The sequence below is a fragment of the Thalassophryne amazonica genome, chromosome 16 (assembly GCF_902500255.1).
Source record: "Thalassophryne amazonica chromosome 16, fThaAma1.1, whole genome shotgun sequence".
NCBI classification, from domain to species: domain Eukaryota; kingdom Metazoa; phylum Chordata; class Actinopteri; order Batrachoidiformes; family Batrachoididae; genus Thalassophryne; species Thalassophryne amazonica.
In genome coordinates this window covers 73,960,058-73,983,328 of record NC_047118.1, presented here as the reverse complement: position 1 = coordinate 73,983,328, position 23,271 = coordinate 73,960,058, and the positions used below count along the sequence as shown (strand labels likewise).

Below are 23,271 nucleotides of genomic sequence, written 5' to 3'. Positions count from 1 at the left end.
ACAGAGAGTAGACTTTGATGAATCTGCATGCGCAGCAGTCAGTGAGTGTGGGAGAGAAAAAAAGCTTGAGTATCGATCTTTTTACACAAGGATCGTTCAATATCAATACCAGCCTTGGTATCGATATTATCGATATTAGGATCGATCCACCCACCTCTAGTCTGTATGAGACCTCTTATCACAACAATGCACTAAGGCTGGCAAAAAACATCATCTCTGACGCTAACCATGTTCTGAGCAGTGAATATGTCCTTCTTCCGTCTGGACGCCGATACAGTGCATGCATCAGTCGATACTTAAATAAGGAGCTTAATCCATAACAACATTATCAAGGCCGCAATGTGAGCAAATGTTTGTTGCATGGATTGTTTGTTTGTGAAATATCTGTGTCTTATTTGTGTTGTTTATGTATTGTGTTGTAACGGAGCTACTGAATATGTAAGACAAATTTCAGATTTCTGATCTGACAATAAAGTATTATCTTATCTCTTATCTTATTTAGATTCATATTTGCAAACTGTTTTCTTTTTTTACTTTCACTTTTGATACTGTTGTGTGCTTCTTACCCTGTGTGCTGCTATACAATGCTGCTGGAACCTCAATTTCCCAAAGAGAGTCTTCCCAAGGGATCAATAAAGTTCTGTCTAATCTAATCGAATCTAATCTTCAAGATGTTGAATACAGAAGGTTTTAAGACACACACACACACACACACACACACACACACACACACACACACACACACACACACACACACACACACACACACACACACACACACACACACACACACACAAAAACAACAACAATGAAGACATGAAACTTTAAATTGTCTGTAGGAGTGTTTGTATCTCAGCCCTGCTATTAACTGGTGGCCTGTCCAGGGTTAGCCCCGCCTCCTGACGAGTTTTCCACCTGCGGATCAATGAGCATGTGATACCAGCACATGACCCAACCTGATAAATGTAATGATTGATTTTAATCTGAATCTACAAAGTAACTAATTTACAAAATCTGTCAGATGAATGTACTGGCACACAAAGTACTGTTATTGCCTGTGAGATTTAGTGCAGTAGGAATATCAAGTAGCAAAAAATAAAAATAAGTAATAAGTAATGTAGGAAAAATTCATGCTTGAGTCCAGTAAGTAAGTGAATACTGTGGTGGTGCAGCATGTTGATCTGGAGTTGGGACAGGAACGGCATCTGGAATAAAACTTGTGCCAAATCCTGAGCAAATGGGAGGGGCTAAAAAGAAATTAGTTACTGTTGAGTGAATTTATTTGGATAATTTTGACCACTGGGTGTATTTAACATATTTCTGATTCTGACTGAAGAGGCGATTGCTGCGGCACCACATTTTTGGTCTTCATGCATTCAGATGTTTAGTGGATTTTCCTGTGAAACCCGACCTGACGAGATTTTCAGATTTCTGCAGGTTTGGACCTTCAGTCCAAACAGCAGGCCGACCAAGTCCGTGTTACTTGGCAGCAGCAGCTGTGTGCACGGCATTCAGAGAATGCAGCTCGGCCGGTTTAGGGTCTGTCACGCATTCACAGGCTCACTCTCAGATGTTCTGCTCACTTCCTCCTGTCAGTTAGATCTTCACCAAACAGGTTTTTGTGTCCTTTACGCTACATGATGAGTCAAAGCATTAACATTTCTGTAAAATGTGTCATTACAGACATGGTATAAGGTCAAACTCAAAATGTAACAATGCAAATCAGGCTTTCTTGTGTGAAAAGAATAAAACAAACAAACAAACAAAAATCTTTATTATTGAAAATAAATATCTCAAACGAAGTTAATATTTAATAACTACCCCCAAGTCAGGTTTGTTTCAGAGACTGAAATGAAAACTTCATCTTCACCAACAAAGCTATCACCTCCCACATATCCCGGATTCAAGAGAACTGCTAAGGTGCAACTAAAGCTGCCTCAAGAAGAAACAGCTGCTATTACTACTACTACTACTAAAATACTCAATACCTTATGTCACTTCCCATATGTCAACGTATATGTGTTGTTATGTGTCGGACGCAGCTCGGAGAACCGACCAGCGTTTGAAGGACCCAGTATGAAATAAGCAGAGCACGGTACAAAGGCTAACTGAATTTAATACATAACAGTGAAAATGTAATAACAGAAAGGTGCGGCCTGGCGTGGTGCGCTCCCAGCAGCGCTAACGGTCCGGAGCCAGAAGCTGTTTCGGACCCAAGGACCCCGCCGACACCCCCCAGGTGGCCGCAACAACCGAGTCTGTGAAAGAAGGAACCATTATGTGAGTCCACACTCTACACACAGAACACTTAAAGGTATACAAACAGCAAACACTTCCTGGCTTGATTACTGATCAACTTCCCAACCTGCAGGCATGGAACATCCAGTTCACAAAACTCCACCGCAGTGGAAGCTGATACATGACTAACATACAGCTCAATACAATAAGGTGTGAGGGACACCACATTTACTGACTGTATAACTGTTAGTCACAAAATCCAACGTACCTCAGGAAGTGTGCTGACGAGCGTGAGACCTCACCCCCTCCTCTTTCACAGACTGTGCATCAAACCTGGACATTCTCAGCGTCCGTTGCTGGTGAGATGGCTCCCAAGACGACGATCTCACCCGTCTGGTCACAAGGTCGAGTCTCTGGCAAATACACACTGTGCACTCCAGTCTTAAATGCCAACATGCTCCAATCCATCCAGATGCACCTCAGCTGTGAGTCCTGACGAGTCGCAGGTGATCAGGGTGAGGTCCTGACAGCCTCAGCAACACAGCCACTCAGTCCCAAATGCACGCCACCTGGGAGGAAAACAAAAAGACAAACAAACCTGCAGCCAGGCCCCCCCCAGCCATATAACATGTGTGCCAGGTTTGGCTCAATTTCAAGGTGCCGTTTGGACAGTAGAGGGACATATACACACATACAGTTGTCTCTTAGTATATAGAAATCACAACACAAAGTTATAATAACAATTAAATCATTTCACTTTTACAGGCATTTGGGTGAGTGACAGAACATCTGAGTTAAATCAGTCATTAAGAAATATAAAGAGTCTGACACTGTGACGGAGTGAGACAAGTGAGGGAAGCTACCAAGACACCCATGACAACTCTATAGGAGTTACAAGGTTCAGTGACTATGACTGGACAGACTGTACAAACAACTGTTTTTGTCTGTTGCCAAATTTTTGGGGGAGACTTGATGGCTTCTATTACTGCAACCAGTCTGCTCTGTGTCAGCCTGATCCTGTCAGATGTCAGAAGCTAAGCAGGGTGGGTCCTGGTGAGTACTTGGATGGGAGACCTCTTTGGAAGACCGGGGGGCGTGTTTCTCCAGATGAAAGTGGAGTTGCATTAGGAAAAGCATCTGGCATAAAACTTGCCATACGTGTGCCAAACGTGCCAAATCCCAATGCAGATCCGTGCTGGATTCGCTGTGATGACCCTGAACAAATCAATCAATCAATCAATTTTTTTTTTATATAGCGCCAAATCACAACAAAGGCAAAGAACAACTTAATCGTTTCCCTCACTTGCCTATGTGCCTAAGTGATGATTTATTTATTTATTATTGCATCAGGCTTTATGTATATTTTTATTCACATGAACAAATTAGTTTTTACTCAGAAATTAAAGAGTCTATTTAAATTTTGCATGCAGAAACCTTTTTTATTTTGATTTGATGTCATAAAGCTTGGTAATAGAGCTGTTAATGAAGCTGTGACATAAAAGAGATGCTTTTCCATAAAGCTGATGGGAGAATTCTAACAATGATTATTTAGATTAGTTGACTAACTGGAAGATTAATGTAGTGACAACACGGTGGGTTAGTGATTAGCACTGTTCTGATTCTGGGTTCGCTTCCCTCCGTGTTTGTGTGGGTTCCTTCCAGGTTCTCCGGCTTCCTCCCTCTTCCAAAGAGATGCAGATTTGGTGAATTGGTGATTTTGAATGTATCTCTTTGTGGCCCTGCGACAGACAGGCATCCTGTCTAGGGTGGACCCAGCCTCTTTGGATATGCTCCCGCTCTATAATGACCCCTAATTGGAATAAGTGGTTATGATGAATGAATGAATCTTGCGGTTAATCAGTTATTGCAAAGCCTGGATCATTTGAAAGCTGTGGTCCCCACTTAGTATGTACTTCTATGGCATGTACTTGTTTGCCTGTACCTCTGTGGCAAGACAGTCTATGGCGTGCGCTTCTTTAGTGTCACTTCTTAGGCGTGCACTTCTATGACATGCACTTCTTGTGTGCACAGTGGGGGTTGTGACCTGAGCTGGGTGCCTGATCTTGTTCACGCTCGCTCCAGCTTTTAACCTGCAGCGGTATGATGTCAGGTTCGACATAATGTAATGAGATGTGATGGCTCTTATTATCAATCATTCATGAGCTGAGAACCAAAATAGTCTGCTGCTGCAAAATTTGCTCGGCAACAGACTAGACAATATTCACCTTACTCATTTCACATTTATCCAGTTTGCTTTTATAATAATAACAATAATAACTTAGCGTGTTGTCTGTGGGGATCCACGGGCTCTAGATTGGGTCGTGTTTATAAAATAGGTAGCTGACATTTTTCAAGGGTGATAATAAATTATGCAAAGTTACTATAATGAGTTGGAATGGTGTGTGATCCCAGAATGTTTTTAGAACCTTATACCTCAACACTTTTTAGAGGAAGAGCTCAGCCCTTTTATTTCCTGTTAATTATGTAATTTTTTATGTTAATTTACTGTCTTAATATATTTATAAATTGTTTCAATTTCATTTCAGTTCATTTAATTTATATAGCACCAAATCACAACAAAGTTACCTCAAGGTGCTTCACACAAGTAAGGTCTAACCTTACCAACCTTTAGAGCAAGCACACAGGCGACAGTGGTAAGGAGAAACTCCCTCTGATGATTTGAGGAAGAAACCTCAAGCAGACCAGACTCAAAGGGGCGACCCTCTGCTTGGGCCATGCTACAGACACAATTTACAATACCAATACACAAGAAATTTTGGGAGTCCATGCTGGTGCACAGGACGGGAGGCCTGCAGAAGAAGTTACCCACTCCCATCTATGGATGGAACTGCACTTCAAATAGAGAGAAAAACAGAGAGAAAAAAAAAACAGGAGAAAAATCAGGCGGCAGAAAGACAACAAATAGTATAATTTGTCAGCATTACGCAACAAGAAAAACAGAAGAAACACTAAGGTGATCGCCAGCCACAAGCCCTAAGCTTCACTAAAAGACCCAGAATTTAGATAAAGTTGAGGCCGCGGTCCACGCTGTTTACACACTATTATTATTATTATTATTATTACTTCTATTTTGTCATTTCATTTTTAATGGACCATAATGGAAATTAGTGTTTTCACTTTCTTGTGTCATCCATGTATTTTTAACGTATTTACATTATATTATGTACTTACATTGAACTTACTAAATAAAATCATGTATTTGTACACAGATGCCACTTCGCTTTTAATATATTGATGATTTACCACCCTGTTGCTGGAATGGTGTGAGTCCAGAATGTAATTATCGACATCCATTGTTCAGTGTTGTTTGCTAATATCCGTAGTTTCTCCAAAAATTTTAGTCCTATCAACATTCTGTTTGGGCAGCGTTCATCCTTGACCCAAAATACATTAGCATACCAACGGCAAATGTCAGCTCTCCCCAGTTTGTCAGTGATCAAAATTATACACATGCACGCACGCATGCACGCACGCACGCACGCACGCACACATGCACGCACGCACACATTAATAAATGGAATAGTTTTGATTGTGTCAACACGGTCAACGTCCATTGGATTCTATGACATGTGACATCTGTTACCCCGTAACACGATAACTAAGCATTATACATGGTCCAAACAATTCCTTTTTAAAACCCTGTTAACTCAGCTAATAATCTGCATCATTTTTTACCAAAATTGGAGCATCTTTAACTTTTGACCCCTGTACAAACTGAAACTGACCTTTGTCACCATTTTTGCTCTTTTTACCCCATAACTCCTGATCATTCAGTCATAGATAGTACAAACTATACCTTTTTAGAATCTTTACGATCAGACAAATAGTGTGGTGTAGTTTTCAAAATGATTTCAGCGTTTTTCATTTTGACCCCTGTGTAATTCTTCAATTGACCCCTACCTATTGAAAATTCAAGTGGCCAGTTGTTTTTTTTCAAAAGAGTAATGTCTAAGGAGTATTTGTGCCAACTTTGGTGCTTGTGTCACCATTTGCATGATTTTGCTCTAAATATTCTCTTAGCTGCTGCACTATTATGCATGGCTGCTTGCCTGTGTGTGTATCTGTGTGTGTGCCTGCAGTTTATTACAGCTCTACTTAAGGTTTTCTCTGCAGCATGTGAGCGCTGGGTTTCCCGTGACATCCCTCACATCCTGACTGCACATATTTTTTTACAAGTTGTGTGTGTATGTGTGTTGAAAGGCGCACTGGCACCATGTTGTTGATCATGTGTTTAGGCCTCGTAAAATGTGAACCCTGAAGTGCAAAGAAGAGAGAGAAGATCACAGTGAATGAGAGAAAAAACAATTATGTTAATTAAAACAAAGCGACGTGACATTTAGCGACATCGTACCTCTGCCAAGGCTGACCTTCAGAATTCACACTGAGATGACAACAGTTTTTTCTGTCTCCATCTTTAGTGAATCCATTCAAACCCAAGAAATGCAGTGAATTACAGTGAAATCAATTAAAATTCACTGAATCTAAAACTCATTCATTGTGTGCAACCACTTACTCCAATCACTTGTCACAGAGGGGCTGGAGCTTATCTCAGCAGTCTCAGAGGGGAGGCGGGGTTACATCCTGGACAGGATATCAGTCTATCACAGGTCCACATGGCGACAGACAACCTCATTTGCACGCACACTTACGGCCAATTTAAACCTTTCAGTTCACTTAACCTGCATGTCTTTGGAAGTGGGAGGAAGCCGGAGCACCCAGAGGGAACCCACGTGAACAGTGCCGCCGTTCGGCATAAGCAGACTGCGCAGCCTGCGCAGCCTGCGTGGGGCACCAACCATGTTGCACTAGTTTGCAGGGCCTCCAATTGACTGAAAAATGTGTTGAAATTATTACATTATTACCAGTGATGCCGGTAACGCGTTACTCTAATCTAACCACTTTTTTTTGTAACGAGTAATCTAACGCGTTAATGTTTCCAAATGAGTAATCAGATTAAAGTTACTTCTCCAAGTCACTGTGCGTTACTATTATTTTTGCATTGTGGGTCGATAGCAGCATTAAACTTGGTCCGTGGGCAGGAGGTCGGGGTTCAACTGAACTGCCCACTTTAAGCGAGCTGTGAGCTTTTTATCAGCTACGACTCGTCCTCACCTCTTAAAGCAAAACAGCACACCTGCACTGAGCTTACCATGTCATTTTTATGCTTTTTTTCTCCTTTATTTAGAATTCTGAGCTGAGCCACTCTGTATCTGCTCGTTATAAACAGCTGATCCTCCGCGACGCGTCAACAGCTAACACTATTTTCCACTCAAATGCACCTAAACTCTCTTTCTGAGGACCACATGATGTGAAAACGCAATAAAACTTTCTTACCTGTAAATCTGGTCATGTTTTCTGCATAAATAAATGTTATCCATTCTTTGTGCTCAAACGCCAAAGCAGGGGCGAATCCAGATGGAATGGGGGCGTAGGGCAAGGATGCCCCCCCCCCCCCCCCACAACAGCCCTAGATTAAAGGTCCAGTTTTGAAGCCGTTTTTTTACTACAACTACTAATACTACTTAAAATAATAATAATTTTGACAAGTAAAATGTTTAGAGAGAATTTAAATGTTAGAAAAATGTTGGAATTTAATAGTTAGAATTTAATAGTTGCAAGTTTTACTGTTACAGTGCTGTCAACAGTTAAGAAAGATCAGGTCAAGAAAGATTATTTTACTTTTTATAAAACAAGTATTTATTTTCATTGAAGTCAAGAAAGGGTGACTATAAAGTGAGTTTTGGCAAAACAGGTATCATTGTCATGTTGAGGTAGCAGAGGGTTGTTGTCGGCATCTGGGGAAAGTAACTAAAAAAGTAACTAGTAATCTAACTTAGTTACTTTTACAATTGAGTAATCAGTAAAGTAACTAAGTTATTTTTTCAAGGAGTAATCAGTAATCAGTAATTGGATTACTTTTTCAAAGTAACTGTGGCAACACTGATTATTACATTTCAAAATCAATATGAATTATTTATGAATAGGCCCATCGTTTTTGTCTTTAAACATTGTGTAGGCCCCTACCCCATTACTTAATTGGGGCAAATTAACAGTTTTTTTGCCTAATGTAAAGCCCCCATCCACCCCCGCCCCAATTCCCTGAAATGGTACAGTCCTGTTTGCGTCTTTCTCTGTTCGCTGTGTCGCCTAACCAGGGTTGCCAGATGTGACGATTTCCAGTCCAATAAATGCTCAAAAATGCATGGAGGCACTAAATCCTGCGCAATTTGAACTGATTTTTAAAATGTGTGTGGCAATTCTATACAAAAAAACTCATCCAGTGCCATATTTTTACCCTAAACAAACCAAATGGATGGGAAAACACCCAATCTGGCAACCCTGTGCCTAACTGAAGTAGCACTGCTAGCCCACATTCGATTCTGACACGAGACGACAAGTTGCCACTATGCCACAATTAAACAATGAAGCGACAGCAGGAGTCTGGAGCTGAAAAACGGAGGAAAAAGAAACAAAAAGATGATGCCCGTGCATCCCTTGCTGGTAAGTACGTGTTAAAGGTTTAAATTGTTTTGATTACTTAATGTTCAGTGGTGCTGCTTAAGCTAGGTTGCGTTGGCTTTGCTGATTTGATGTAGCTTTAAACGATGAACTTAAACGCTTTAATAAATAGTAACGTTTGAGTAGAACTTTTGTGTGTGTGTGTGTGTGTGTGTATGGGGGGGTTCTCTTGTATGGGGGTGGGGGGGCCTCCCTGACCAGTTATGCTTAGGGCCTCCAAAACCTTAGCAGCAGCCCTGCACGTGAACATGGGGAGAACATACAAACTCCACACAGGAAGGACCAGGCAGGAAGAAAAACTCACGATCTTCTCAATGTGAGGCCACAGTGCTAACCGCTAATCCACCGTGCCGTCCTAAATCTAAAATATCTGGCTAAAACACAGAGATACATAATGACATTTAAATGTTTGACTTCCAGGGGAAATGTTCTGCACCCAAAATGTTAAATTAATATTTTTGGGTGAACGCTCGTGCATGTTAATAAGGTTATAGAAAGTGAAATACAGAGACGGACATAAATCACGAGGCCGCCGGCTGCTGAACTTCATCTAACTCGTGTTTTCATTTCAACTTCTTTCTGGGTAAGAAAATGAGAGTCTAAAGGGAGCGTAATTAGGAGGTGAAGCGGATGCCAAGAATAGCTAAAACAGCAATTAGGAAAAGGAAAGAGTAACAAAGGGAGGAGACAAGGAGGAAACACGAGGACGAGGAGATATACAGGAGGAGGGGGGTAGACATCTAATACAGAGAGAGAGAGAGAGAGAGAATACTCGAGAGAAGCTGATGAAGATGAAGCACAGAAGGAGAGACAGCACAGAAGAGTGAACGATGTATTTTTGGAAGTGATAAAAGCTGCAAACCCTACAAGGAAAATCCAGACAGCTCTGAGATAGTCCCCGTGTCCAAGGACAGGCGTGCATAGCTGGGGACCGGGGGCCTTGATTTGGCCCTCACCTTTATTCAGTCCAACTTAGCGTGAGCATATGCCAGTACTGTAGAACCAGGTTAGAAAAGCTTCTTTATGTTTGCACACTGTCAGTGTGTGTGTGGGGGGGGGAAGCACAGCGTACTGCGCACAGCGTACTGCGCACAGCGTACTGCGCACAGCGTACTGCGCACAGCGTACTGCGCACAGCGTACTGCGCACAGCATACTATGCACAGCATACTATGCACAGCATACTGCGCACAGCATACTGCGCACAGCGTAGCACAGCATACTGCGCACAGCATACTGCATACTGCGTACTGCGCACAGCGTACTGCGCACAGCGTACTATGCACAGCATACTGCGCACAGCATACTGCACACTGCGTACTGCCTGCACACAGCGTACTGCGCACAGCATACTATGCACAGCATACTGTGCACTGCGTACTGCGCACAGCATACTGTGCACAGCGTACTATGCACAGCATACTATGCACAGCATACTATGCACAGCGTACTGCGCACAGCATACTATGCACAGCATACTGCGCACTGCGTACTGCGCACAGCGTACTGCGCACTGCGTACTGCGCACAGCGTACTGCGCACTGCGTACTGCGCACAGCATACTGCGCACAGCGTACTGCGCACAGCGTACTATGCACAGCATACTGCGCACAGCGTACTGCGCACAGCGTACTGCGCACAGCGTAGCACAGCATACTGCGCACAGCGTACTGTGTACTGCGCACTGCGTACTGCGCACAGTACATGTAAAAATGCACGTAAATGTGCACATCATGCACGTTACGCAGCTGATTCATTACCTTATAGCAGTGGTTTTCAAACTGTGAGGCGTGCTCCCCCCAGGGGAGCAACAAGAGTTCTTCGGGGGGGGGGGGGGGGGGGGGGGGCAAAAAATAACTCTAAACACTGTTAACCAACAAAAGAAGAAGGGGAAAAAGAAAAAAAGAAAACGTTGTTAGCTAACGTCAGGAGCACAAAGGATCAATTTTTAGTGCGTAAATCTACCAGTGAGAAGACGAGTTTTTGGCAACGAAAAAAAGAAGAAAGTAGAGGACGATCTTCGTTTGCTCGTCTCCACAGTGCATCCCCACATCATCTGCCTGTGCGCGTCAAAGACCCAGAGTCATTGCTCTCACTAAAGAAGAGGTGAGACTAGATGAAAGACTAAATATGTATAAAGGTTTAATTAATATTATTTATGTTAAAATGTGTTAGTTATGTCAAAGATGTTTAAAAACACACAGAGATATTTAAATGTTAAAAAAACGATATTTAACATATGACAAAAGGTAAAAATAGAAGAATAGAAAGTTTAAAAAAATTTTTAAATGTTTGAAAAGGGTGTAAAATGTGTGAAAGAATAGAAAGTTCTTTAAAAATATGTTTAAAATGTTTACAAAGGCTGTAAAATGTATAAATGCATAGACAACTCCTTAAAAATACTTAAAGATATTTAAAATGTATTTAACGTGTAAAAGAATAAAAAGAAGCGTGCGTGCGTGCGTGCGTGCGTGCGTGCGTGCGTGCGTGCGTGCGTGCGTGCGTGCGTGCGTGCGTGCGATTTGTTCTCTGAGGGGGGAGCTCACTCTCCTACACTTTGAAAACCTCTGCCTTATAGCCTTGAAGCAAACCTCTCTCTGTCATGGTTTCACAATTGGTGAATGAGTTATGCGCAATCTATTCCAAAATGGTGTGTTTTTAATGAATAATAGGCTAAATTTACAATAATGAATACTCAGTTAAAAGAAAAATGTAATGCCTGTTGGAGAATTTCATATGATGCTATGCAGTGATGAATGCTGGGTAAACTATACATTGCCTCCATGTCAACCAATGACATAGCTAAATTTGTGACAACTAGTGACACCAAAGACCTTGCAGAAAAATGTCTCCCTACAAACATAAATGCGGCAGTAATAAAAAGGACAGAAAAGAACGAGAAGCCCACTGACGAGTCCCGGGGGCCGGCTACTCCTCTTCTTTCTGACGTTGCTGGTGACAGTGGCATCAGCTGAGAGATCATTTTCCAAGTTAAAAATGATCAAGACATACTTGAGGAGCTCCATGGGGTGGAGCGGCTGAGTGGCTTAGCTGTCCTCACCACTGAAAACTCAAGAGCCAGTGAGTTGGACATTGGAGATGTAATAGAGTTTTATTGCCCAGTGCAAGGCTTGCAAGATACCCCACTGAGCCACATATTTTTCAGGGAACTTGGGGTATCTTATAATAATCTGACTGTGGTTGATTTCATGCCTCTTTCCTGTTTGATCACCACTGTAGGACAGTTTCATGAGGGTCTGTGTTTTTAGGCACCTTGACGCTTGCACGAATTTGATCCCTGCTCTGCCGCGCAATTCGTCGTGCCAGTGCATCCTGCGTTGTCCCACTGGACATTACGCTTTGTCCCGCTTGACGCCACGAATCTCAGAGAAATTACCTGCAGCTGCAGGTTGTCTCGTGCGCGTCGTGCAGTGGAGAACACATTTGGAAGGTCTCAAAGGTATTTATTTATAATATATAATATACCAGTCCATTATAATATGAGGTCTATTAGAAAAGTATCCGACCCTATTATTTTTTTCAAAAACCATATGGATTTGAATCACGTGTGATTGCGTCAGACAAGCTTGAACCCTCGTGCGCATGCGTGAGATTTCTGTAGGATTTTATAGGATTCCTGTAGGACCTTTGTAGGATTCTTTTGGGAGTTCTGCAGGATTCCTGTAGTTTTTCTATAGGATTTCTGTAGCATACCTGTAGGATTCCTGTAGGATTTTTGAGGGATTCCTTTAGAATTTTGAAGGATTTTTTTTTTTGGGGGGGGGGGGGGGGGGGTTACTTTGCAGCCTCTCTGCTCCATGTAAGCCTGATTATGCTTCTACAACTTTGTAACTCTGTGACCATGCAGTGGCATTGGTGTGAGAGTGACCTTTTCAAAATTCTCTGTCACCTTGTTGGGTGTTGTAATACATTTTACCGCCAGAATAGTAGGGGGCGCAACGTGGAGAAAAAGCAGGGACTTTCTTCACGCCTGCTCCACCACTGTTCCTGGTCATTTTTTTCTGCATTTTTCTGGACCAAATTGTACCTCAGTGAGCTCTACTTCAATGTACAATCATTAACCTCCAAACCAACATTATGTGCAGTTTCCCTCCATGAATTGTGGGTCATGTGAGCGTCTTTGTAGTTTATAGACATTGGTCAGATTTGCTGACTTTTCTGCCAAATGCTCCTCTATTTGATCCATGATCGAAATATAATCCACATGCGCACTGCAAAAACGTAAATGTAATGGGAGAGGAAAGAGTGAAACCGGATAAGTGACCAATCACAGCCCTTGCGGTCTCTGTTGTTTCGATGTGTAGTTTACATTTTGGGGAGGTGCACGTTGGGCTACAGAGAGGGGCTTGGAGAGGGTACACAGCGACGCAGAGCCCCCTGCTACCGAGCTGCAGAGATGAAGAAGCAAAGATTGGGCTTAAGCCTGATCCCATCAGATCTCTGAAGCTAAGCAGAGTGAGTGTGAGACCTTTTTGGAAGACCAGGGGCTGTGCTGTTTCTCCATGTAAAACCGGAGTTGTGTCAGGTAGGGCATCCAACATAAAACTTGTGACAAATCCCTATGTGGATCTGTACTGGATCCACTGTGGAGACGCTGTACAAATGGGAGCACCTTCCAGCAACAACTTGTAGGATTTCTATGTAACTTTTGTACTATTCCTTTGGAGTTTCTATAACATTCCTGTCTGATTTTTGTAGGATTCCTTTCAGCTTTCTGCAGGACTTTTAAAAAACGTTTCCTGTAGGATTTTTGTAGGATTCATTTTGGATTCCTGTGGGATTTTCATAGGATTCCTTTAAGGTTTCTGGAGGATTCCTGTAGGGTTTTTTTTAGGATTCCTTTCAGCTTCCTGCAGGACTTTTTAAAATGGGTTTCCTGTAGGATTCCATATATGATTTTTGTCAGATTCATTTTGGATTCCTGTAGGATTTTCATAGAATTCCTTTAGGGCATCCAGAGGATTCCTATAGGATTGTTTCTGTAGAGATCTGTCCATCACATTCCTGAACAAACAAATGTGGGAAATGCAAACATGCACAAATTCAGTTAAATTTGTCCTCGACTTTGTTCCCGCACAAAAACACGGCAATGTCCTCAACTGAGCCGCCACAAAGTCTGACACAAATATGCACAACAAAGCCTCACAAACAAACACTGTCCTTCCACCCAGACATTATCTTGCTGTGGCTGAGCCTCGGTGCTGCCTAATCACAGGGTCAGGAGTGTGCAGGTCTAAACGCTGCAGGGAAACAGCAGATATTTTTGGAATGTGTGTCAGTGCTGAAGGTGAAGGCCACAAAGACAAGAGTGATGATGCAGCAGCTTCTACTCCCCCTTATTTTGTCACCGCTAACCTCCATCCTCTGACATATGACAAAGTTAAAAAAGACAACATGGATGTCATCTGCCGGCTGAGGGGGCGGGGCCAGATAATCCGCAGTGCTATCGTCATTAACATACAAACATCTAACGTCACAGCTGTGAGGTTAAATTAGTTGGCAAAATCACTGATTGTGTAACATTTGTTGATGAACATCTGCTCACAAACTCATTTAAGAGGCTAGTTTGTGAACCAGCTGCACGGTCTGTGGGAAATCTTTCCTCAGAGTTATTGGCAGGATTAATCAGGATTAGCGCTTTGGTGCCACTGGTGTGGATTAAAGTGTCGTCCTACAGTGAGGCAGAAAACACAACTCCAGCTCAAGTTGAACAGTTTGTACTAAACTGTAAAACATTCATTCCCTTGGTAGCTCAACATCCAAATCAGGACACAACTTTGTGATGTCATTAGGGGAGAGCATCAGAAGAGAGATCAAAGGAAAACCTGCTTGACAATGCTCAAGAAAGAATCAAAGGGAAAAGCTGGATCACCACCAACAACAAAAACTTTCTCAACCTAGTGACTATCTCACTGTAAAATGTCACTGAATTCTGTCCGCTAATTAATAACCCAGGTAACACATAACATTTTGGTAATGATATATATTGGTTATATACAGTAGTGGGCACAGTTCTGCTAATTTGCTAACCACTAATTAGCAAAGCTAGCTTTTTTGTTAGTGGATTAACTTTTCAGCTAACTTAGAAAACCATCAGCAGAGCAATTAGCTTCCGCTAAATTTAGTTCTGCTAACATTCAGCCCGCTAACATTTATTTGCTGGTAAAGTGAGTAAAGTTTAATGGTCAAAAATGTTTGTACACCCTAAGGGCCCCTTCACACATAGCGCAAATTTGGTCGAATTACGGTAAAACAGCGTGAAACAGTTCGAATTAGCGCACCATGAAACATCGCGCTGACAGGCAGGCGTGCACGATCCTGGTGCGACAGTTCATGCACGCGACAGTGTCTTTTGAGCAGGAAGCTCAAAAGAGCTGCAGCTGCTGCTCGCACTGTGGGATGAGCTGCACCACATCGTGCTGCTGATGTGGAGGAAAATAAAATAAAAACCAGCTGTATAATTAGTGAATATCACTGGGTTGATATAAATAATACATAAAAGGGGACGCAATACAGAACCCCACACTTAAATAACCCTGGTTAAATAAAAAAGAAAAAAATGCCATTCACTGGATTTGAACCAACACACTCTGATTACCAGACAGAAACTTTAGCACTTCACCGTCTCATAATATGAGCATGAAATGGTTAAAATCAACAAGCAGATAAATGTATTTCCTTAAAAAAAGAAAAAAAGCGCTGTGATAACTGACCAAACAGTGTTTGATACGGTGTATTTTTACTGATATGTGACTGAAAGTGGCTTATTTGTCGTACTGTTGGCCTGTCATATGGTCCTGCGGCATGCTGCTCACTGTCCTGTCAGACAGGCATGATGTTAAGATCGCCTGCTGCATGTCCACATGAATTGGCAGCCCAGTCCAGCTGGAACAGCCTGTCAATGTGCGCGCTCTCCAGCCCGTCACAGAAGCGATATGTTTTTATGTATTTTGATGTGAGGACAGCAAGCATACACACACGCGTGTCCATCAAAACACGGTACATGTTCTGCAGCTCTGATGTCCAGGACCAGAGTTGTCAGCAGCTGTCACGCCCCCTGTCCGTTCAGCGCACAGACCAAGGTGTCACTCTGTGATCAGATGAGAGGTGCCTCGCCTGCTGGGGTGCACACGAACCACACGCGAGAGGGTTCGATGGGTTCGATGGGCTCTCACAGTGCACACTTTGTCTTTCAGCTGCTGGTGTACGCAAAGAGTTGTAGCAACAGGTGTATGAGGCAGCTACAAATTTACACGGTTTGCAAACGACTCCTGCTTCGTGCGCACTTTGACCAAATTCGCACGATGTGTGAAGGGGCCCTAAAACCATACATGTTAGTTGCTGTCTGTTGTGTGTCTGCGACAGTCAGTCAGTCCACTGTGAGGAGCTCATCCCTTCCCCTTCTGAGCACTCTACCTGCCTTCACTGGGTATGCGTCATTTCGGAGCATCAGCAGCAACTCACAGATTATCGCCTTGTTTCTTAAAACTGTACTCCAATCCTCATCTATCTCAGCAACAGATCTCTGAAGCTTTTGTACAACAATCATTTCCACATAAATTCAGCATTATTTCATACATTAATAAAAGACGGGGGAAGCGATCAGAGTGTGACAGCAGCACCGGTGTTCTGTGGAGATGAGCTCCAGTAGCGTAGATGCAAATCTTTACTTTTTAAAGTGAAAAGACACTTTTATGTAAAGACAAAACTTTGAGAGTGCGCGATGGTGTGGCGCTCAAAGTAGCAGGAAGCAGCCTGTGCAGCAGAACAAACTGGCAAAGTGTGAGTATGAAAGATAAGTCGTTGATTATTTTATCTGTCTGAGAGACACATGCACATGTGGCAGAGTGTCCAGAACATCATGGACTGGAGGACCCCGCCACTGCCAATGTCTCTATACCAGAAACAGTCGGTGGGTTTCCATCAAACTCCACATTGTTCAAATAGAAGTAACAAATTGTAGATTTGCTAAATAGTTGTACAAATGACCAAAGAGGGCTTAACAATTTCATGAAATAATTACATTTTGGGACCTATACCACAAGCTTGCAATATGAGCCAAGGTCATCATAATGATAACATCATTCAAAATGTAAGAAATAAATACATGGTAATGGCCATAATTTGAAAGCCTTGGACCAAACATCGACGTAGGTTGATGTAAATATATTGTGTTGATTGTATGTGATACACCATAGTTCAAAATTGCTTGGGTGTATGAAGGTCTTGAGATGAAGGTACGTTAAATAGAGTGACACGATTTGTTAATGTTAAACTATTGTAGGCTTTAATGATACAAATATGTGGGTTTATTAAATGTATTCATGAAAATATCATTGCTAAATAGAATATCAAGAACAGAAAACCAAGCTATTGACAAAACTGGATACTGAATGAGATGTCTTCTTGCTGGAAAAAAATTATTATAACTGCTGATCAAAGTATGTTTTAAAGTTGCAAGATGTATGTACCTCCATATACAAATCAAGTGAATTTGCACTCAAAGAGCTCCTCATTTAACTACAAAGAATTTTGCTTTCTATGCTCTAAACCTTGTGATGGGAGACATAAAAAGACAGAAGGCGTGGTTGGTCACTGATCACTGACAAAGATAATATGTATGAAAAGGTGTCTAAACCAGTTGTAAAGAAAGGAGACAGTGACATGATTCTACGGCTGACTGGTATAGAAGAGTACAAGAATGTGGTGCTGCAGACTGTAGATATCAAATAGTAATAAGTTGTGTCTCACAAAACAGCTTGGATTGACAAAGGTGGTGGTAAGGAATGAATGGTGTTATTCCAGTCAATATCTGAACATCCCACATCAACCACAATTGAAATTTTAACATTATAACCAGTGTTGGGAGGAACTCATCGCAAAAGTCACACCATTACAGTAATATATTATTTTTATTTTTTGTTGTAACATGATAATGTAAGGTATTACTAATACATTTTCACTAATGCTATACTTATTACACATTTCAGTAAACCAGATTACTACATACTTTTAACCCAAAAACCAACTTGTGTGGAGAGCAGCTTTTATGCACTGATTTCCTCAAAATCAGTGATAAATCCACTGTGAAAACCCTGTTGATGATTAGATCAAAACTCTGATCAAGTTCAATAAGAATCAGCCTGATGAAGGTGTTTTTTGATTAGTCAGTTAAACTTGATTCACTAAAAAAGTGCACATCCTCTCGCTGTCGTATGTGAGGTGAAGCGAGCAGCCAGTGTTTGCTGCTGCTGGGATCAACACACAGCACTGCTTCATTTTAGCTAAAGTGGCTTGCAAAAGTATTTGGCCCCTTGGTATTTCACATATTTTAATTTATTTATGCCTTTTCAAATACAAGTAAATCAAGCTTCTCAATATAAAAATTTCTAAAGATATTTTCCTTAAAATCAAACTCAAAGCAAATCTCTACAACTTGATATAAATGTATTAAAAATATAAAAGCCAAGATGGTGGGTTGCATAAGTAATGGAATACTTTGGTATAATACCTGTAAATAATCAGTTTTATTGCCAGTTTTCTTCAGAAAAGTCAGGGGATGGATACATGAACATTTCCATGCCACTGAATATGTCTTAGACTTTATTTACCTAAATTTCAAAGAAATACATTCACGATGGCACTCTGTGGTAAATCTGTGAGGAGTAGACAGTTCTCAAAAACAGTGACTGTGCAAGAAGGGGAAGAGTGAGGAAAGCCACCAAGACTGTTGTGAAAGTGTAGTGACACGGACCCACAACAGGGGGCGCAAATGAACGGTCAATAGATGAGCCAAAAAGTAACAATTTAATGTTATGAAGGTGCATAACGAATATACAGACAATCTCAGAATCTGATAACAGTCAATCCACAAAGGTGACGTGTGGGCAGGCTCGAGGATAGAAGACGTCTGTCTTGAGAAGAGCCGGAACCACACGATTTCCGCCGCCACCGAACCCGGGGAATACTGGAGCCGCCAAGTCCCGAATTCCCAGGTGATCACCGTCCCCGACTGTCGGATCTGGTACTGCTGGCGAAGAGCAAAGACAGTCAAGTGTGGGTGTGTGTACACCCCGTAACAACAACGGTGGGAATGCCACCTCCACCTCTAACACACACTCGTGCAGCGTCTGTGTAACCACTTATCTGAATCTGCAGGCTGAGAAGGTTACCTCCATAGAAGTACGATATCTCGGCGATGAGGTGGAGATGACGTCTGGGTTTTATAGAGTGAGATGATGAAGCATGAATGAGTGACAGCTGTCACTCCCGGTTTGTGTCCGTGGCGGCAGCGCCCTCTCGTGCCTGAAGCCCGCACTTCAGGCAGGGCGCCCTCTGGTGGTGGGCCAGCAGAACCTCCTCTTCTGGCGGCCCACACAACAGGACCCCCCCCCTCAACGGGCGCCTCCTGGCGCCCGACCAGGCTTATTGGGGTGTCAACGGTAGAAATCGGCCAGGAGGGCCGGATCCAGGATGAAGCTCCTCTTCACCCAGGAGTGTTCTTCGGGTCCATACCCCTCCCAGTCCACCAGATATTGGAACCCCCGGCCCATTCGACGGACGTCCAGGAGCCGGCGCACTGTCCAAGCCGGCTCCCCATCAATGATCCGGGCAGGAGGCGGTGCCGGACCGGGAGCACAGAGGGGTGAGGTGTGGTGCGGTTTGATTTTGGAGATGTGGAACACCGGGTGGATCCGCAGTGAAGCTGGGAGCTGGAGCTTCACTGCGGCAGGGCTAAGGACCTTGAGGATGCGGAAGGGTCCGATGAACCTGTCCATCAGTTTCAGTGACTGTACCTGAAGCGGGATGTCCTTTGTCGACAACCACACCTCCTGCCCGGGCTGGTATGCAGGGGCCGGGGACCGCCGGCGGTCTGCATGGGTCTTGGCCCTCGTCCGGGCCTTCAACAAGGCAGAACGGGCAGTGCGCCACACCCGACGGCACCTCTGAAGGTGGGCCCGGACCGAGGGCACACCGACCTCTCCCTCCACCACGGGAAATAATGGGGGCTGGTACCCCAAACACACCTCAAATGGGGAGAGGCCGGTAGCAGAAGACACCTGGCTGTTAGGCGCATACTCGATCCAGGCCAGGTGGTTGCTCCAGGCCGTCGGGTGCGCGGATGTCACACAGCAGAGGGTCTGTTCCAACTCCTGGTTGGCCCGCTCTGCCTGTCCGTTCGTCTGTGGATGGTACGCGGACGAGAGGCTCACGGTGGCCCCCAGTTCCCTGCAGAAACTCCTCCAGACGTGAGAGGAAAACTGGGGACCACAATCCGAGACTACGTCAGTAGGGATCCCATGCAGACGGACAACGTGGTGGACCAGGAGGTCCGCTGTCTCCTGGGCCGTAGGGAGCTTCGGGAGGGCCACGAAGTGGGCCGCCTTGGAGAATCGGTCCACTATCGTGAGGATGGTGGTGTTGCCCTGGGACGGTGGGAGACCCGTGACAAAATCCAGGCCGATGTGGGACCAGGGGCGATGAGGCACAGGAAGCGGTTGGAGCAGACCTTGGGACTTCCTGTGGTCAGCCTTGCCCCTGGCACAGGTGGTGCAGGCCTGGATGTACTCCCGGACGTCGGCCTCCATAGACGCCCACCAGAAGCGCTGCTGGACAACTGCCGTGGTCCTTCGCACCCCCGGATGACAGGCGAGCTTGGAACTGTGACAGAAGTCTAGGACCGCAGCCCTGGCCTCTGGTGGGATGTATAGTTTGTCTTTTGGTCCAGTTCCCGGGTCCGGGCTTTGTGCCAGGGCCTCCCGGACGATCTTCTCCACGTCCCAGGTGAGGGTGGCCACGATAGTGGACTCAGGCAGGATGGGCTCCGGTGGATCCGACAGCGCAGTTTTGACCTCCTCTTCGTGTACCCGGGACAAGGCATCCGACCTCTGGTTCTTGGTCCCGGGGCGATAGGTGATCCGGAAGTCAAAACGCCCGAAGAACAGTGACCAGTGGGCTTGCCTGGGGTTCAGCCGCTTGGCGGTCCTAATATACTCCAGGTTCCGATGGTCAGTGAAAACCGCGAACGGCACAGACGCTCCCTCCAACAGGTGTCTCCACTCCTCAAGAGCCTCTTTCACCGCAAGGAGTTCTCGATTGCCGACGTCATAGTTCCGTTCAGCCGGGGTCAACCTGCGAGAAAAGTAGGCACACGGGTGAAGAACCTTATCGGTCTCTCCGCTCTGGGATAGCACGGCTCCTATCCCTGAGTCAGAGGTGTCCACTTCAACCACGAACTGGCGGCTAGGGTCAGGCTGCACCAAAACTGGTGCAGTAGAGAACCGTCGTTTCAACTCCTTGAACGCGGCTTCGCACCAATCCGACCAGGTGAAGGGGACTTTTGGAGAGGTCAGGGCTGTCAGGGGGCTAACTACCTGACTGTAGCCCTTAATGAACCTCCTATAGAAATTAGCGAAGCCGAGGAACTGTTGCAGCTTCCTACGGCTTGTTGGTTGGGGCCAATCTCTCACCGCCGCAACCTTGGGGCGACGGAGTTAGAGGAGATGATAAACCCCAGGAAGGACAAAGACGTGCGGTGAAACTCGCACTTCTCGCCCTTCACAAACAGTCGGTTCTCTAACAACCGCTGCAGGACCTGACATACATGCTGGACATGGGTCTCAGGATCCGGACAAAAGATGAGAATATCGTCCAGATATACGAAGACGAATCGGTGCAGGAAGTCCCGCAAGACGTCGTTAACCAAGGCTTGGAACGTCGCGGGGGCGTTGGTGAGGCCGAACGGCATGACCAGGTACTCAAAGTGACCTAACGGGGTGTTAAATGCCGTCTTCCATTCGTCTCCCTTCCGGATCCGAACCAGGTGATACGCATTCCTAAGATCCAGCTTAGTAAAGATTTTGGCTCCATGCAGGGGGGTGAACACAGAATCTAACAACGGCAACGGGTATCGGTTGCGAACCGTAATCTCATTCAGCCCCCTGTAATCAATGCATGAACGGAGTCCGCCATCTTTCTTGCCCACAAAAAAGAAACCTGCACCCATCAGGGAGGTGGAGTTCCGGATCAGCCCGGCAGCTAATGAGTCCCGGATGTAGGTCTCCATTGATTCGCGCTCAGGTCGTGAGAGGTTGTACAGCCTGCTGGACGGGAACTCAACGCCTGGAACCAAATCAATGGCACAATCGCACGGACGGTGCGGGGGAAGGGTGAGTGCCAGATCCTTGCTGAAGACGTCAGCAAGATCGTGGTACTCAACCGGCACTGCCGTCAGATTGGGAGGGACTTTGACTTCCTCCTTAGCATGTAAACCGGGAGGAACCGAGGATCCTAAACACACCCGATGGCAGGTTTCGCTCCACTGAACCACTACCCCAGATGGCCAATCAATCCGGGGATTGTGTTTCAACATCCATGGGAAGCCCAAAATCACGCGGCAGGTAGAAGGAGTTACAAAAAACTCGATCTCCTCCCGATGGTTTCCAGACACCACCAGAGTTACTGGTTGTGTCTTGTGTGTGATTAAAGGGAGGAGGGTGCCATCTAGTGCCCGCACCTGCAATGGCGAAGGAAGCGCCACCAGAGGGAGCCCTACCTCCCTTGCCCATCTGCTGTCTAGCAGATTCCCTTCTGACCCCGTGTCCACCAGTGCTGGGGCTTGAAGGGTTAAATCCCCGCTCAGGATTGTAACTGGGAGTCGTGTGGCAATATGTGTGTGTCCCACGTGAATGTTATGACCCCCCCTTAGCCCAGTCTCTAAGGGCGGTTGTTGTCGTTGTGGCCGTTTGGGGCAGTTTTTCTGTATGTGCTCTTTTGAGCTGCAGAGAAAACACTCCCCGCAGACCAGCCTCCTCATTCTGTCATCTGTTCTCATTTTGGCCCTGTGCGTTTCCCTAGCAACGTCAGCTGGGGGAGCTGTTGCCCCACGGAGTGCTGCGGCTGTGGAGCGTGGGGAGGGCGGAACCTTTTTGAACCCAGAAGGGAGAGGGACGGCGCGTACCCGGTCACGTCCTTCGCCTCGCTCCCGATGGCGTTCCTCCAACCGATTGTCTAACCGTATAACAAGATCGATAAGCCCATCTAAATCCCGCGATTCTTCCTTAGCTACCAGATGCTCCTTCAGGACCGATGACAGTCCGTTTATGAAGGCGGCGCGGAGCGCAACGTTATTCCAGCCGGACCTCGCAGCCGCGATGCGGAAGTCGACTGCATATTCGGCTGCGCACCGGCGCCCCTGTCGCATTGACAGCAGCACTGTTGAAGCGGTCTCTCCTCTGTTAGGGTGATCAAACACTGTTCTGAACTCCCTCACAAACCCAGTGTATGCTGATAACAACCGTGAGTTCTGTTCCCAGAGCGCGTACATCACGGGTCGTTGTGCAAAGACAAGCGAACACTGCATCAGAAAGTCCGCGCACGTCTCCACACAACCCCCGTACGGCTCTGGGGGACTTATGTATGCTTCAGGGGATGGTGGGGGGGGTTCGTTGAACGACCAGTGGAATGTTAATAT

General features: G+C 45.0%; 1 long non-coding RNA gene across 1 annotated transcript; it reads right to left on the bottom strand.

The window, feature by feature from the left end:
* Window positions 1–280: 280 nt before the first annotated feature.
* Window positions 281–9,185, bottom strand: LOC117528155. The gene is made up of 3 exons (XR_004565687.1): window positions 9,170–9,185; window positions 535–548; window positions 281–493 (listed from the first exon to the last, which is right to left on the bottom strand). It is a non-coding gene; the product is annotated as an uncharacterized LOC117528155 (long non-coding RNA).
* Between the last annotated feature and the right edge of the window lie 14,086 nt (window positions 9,186–23,271).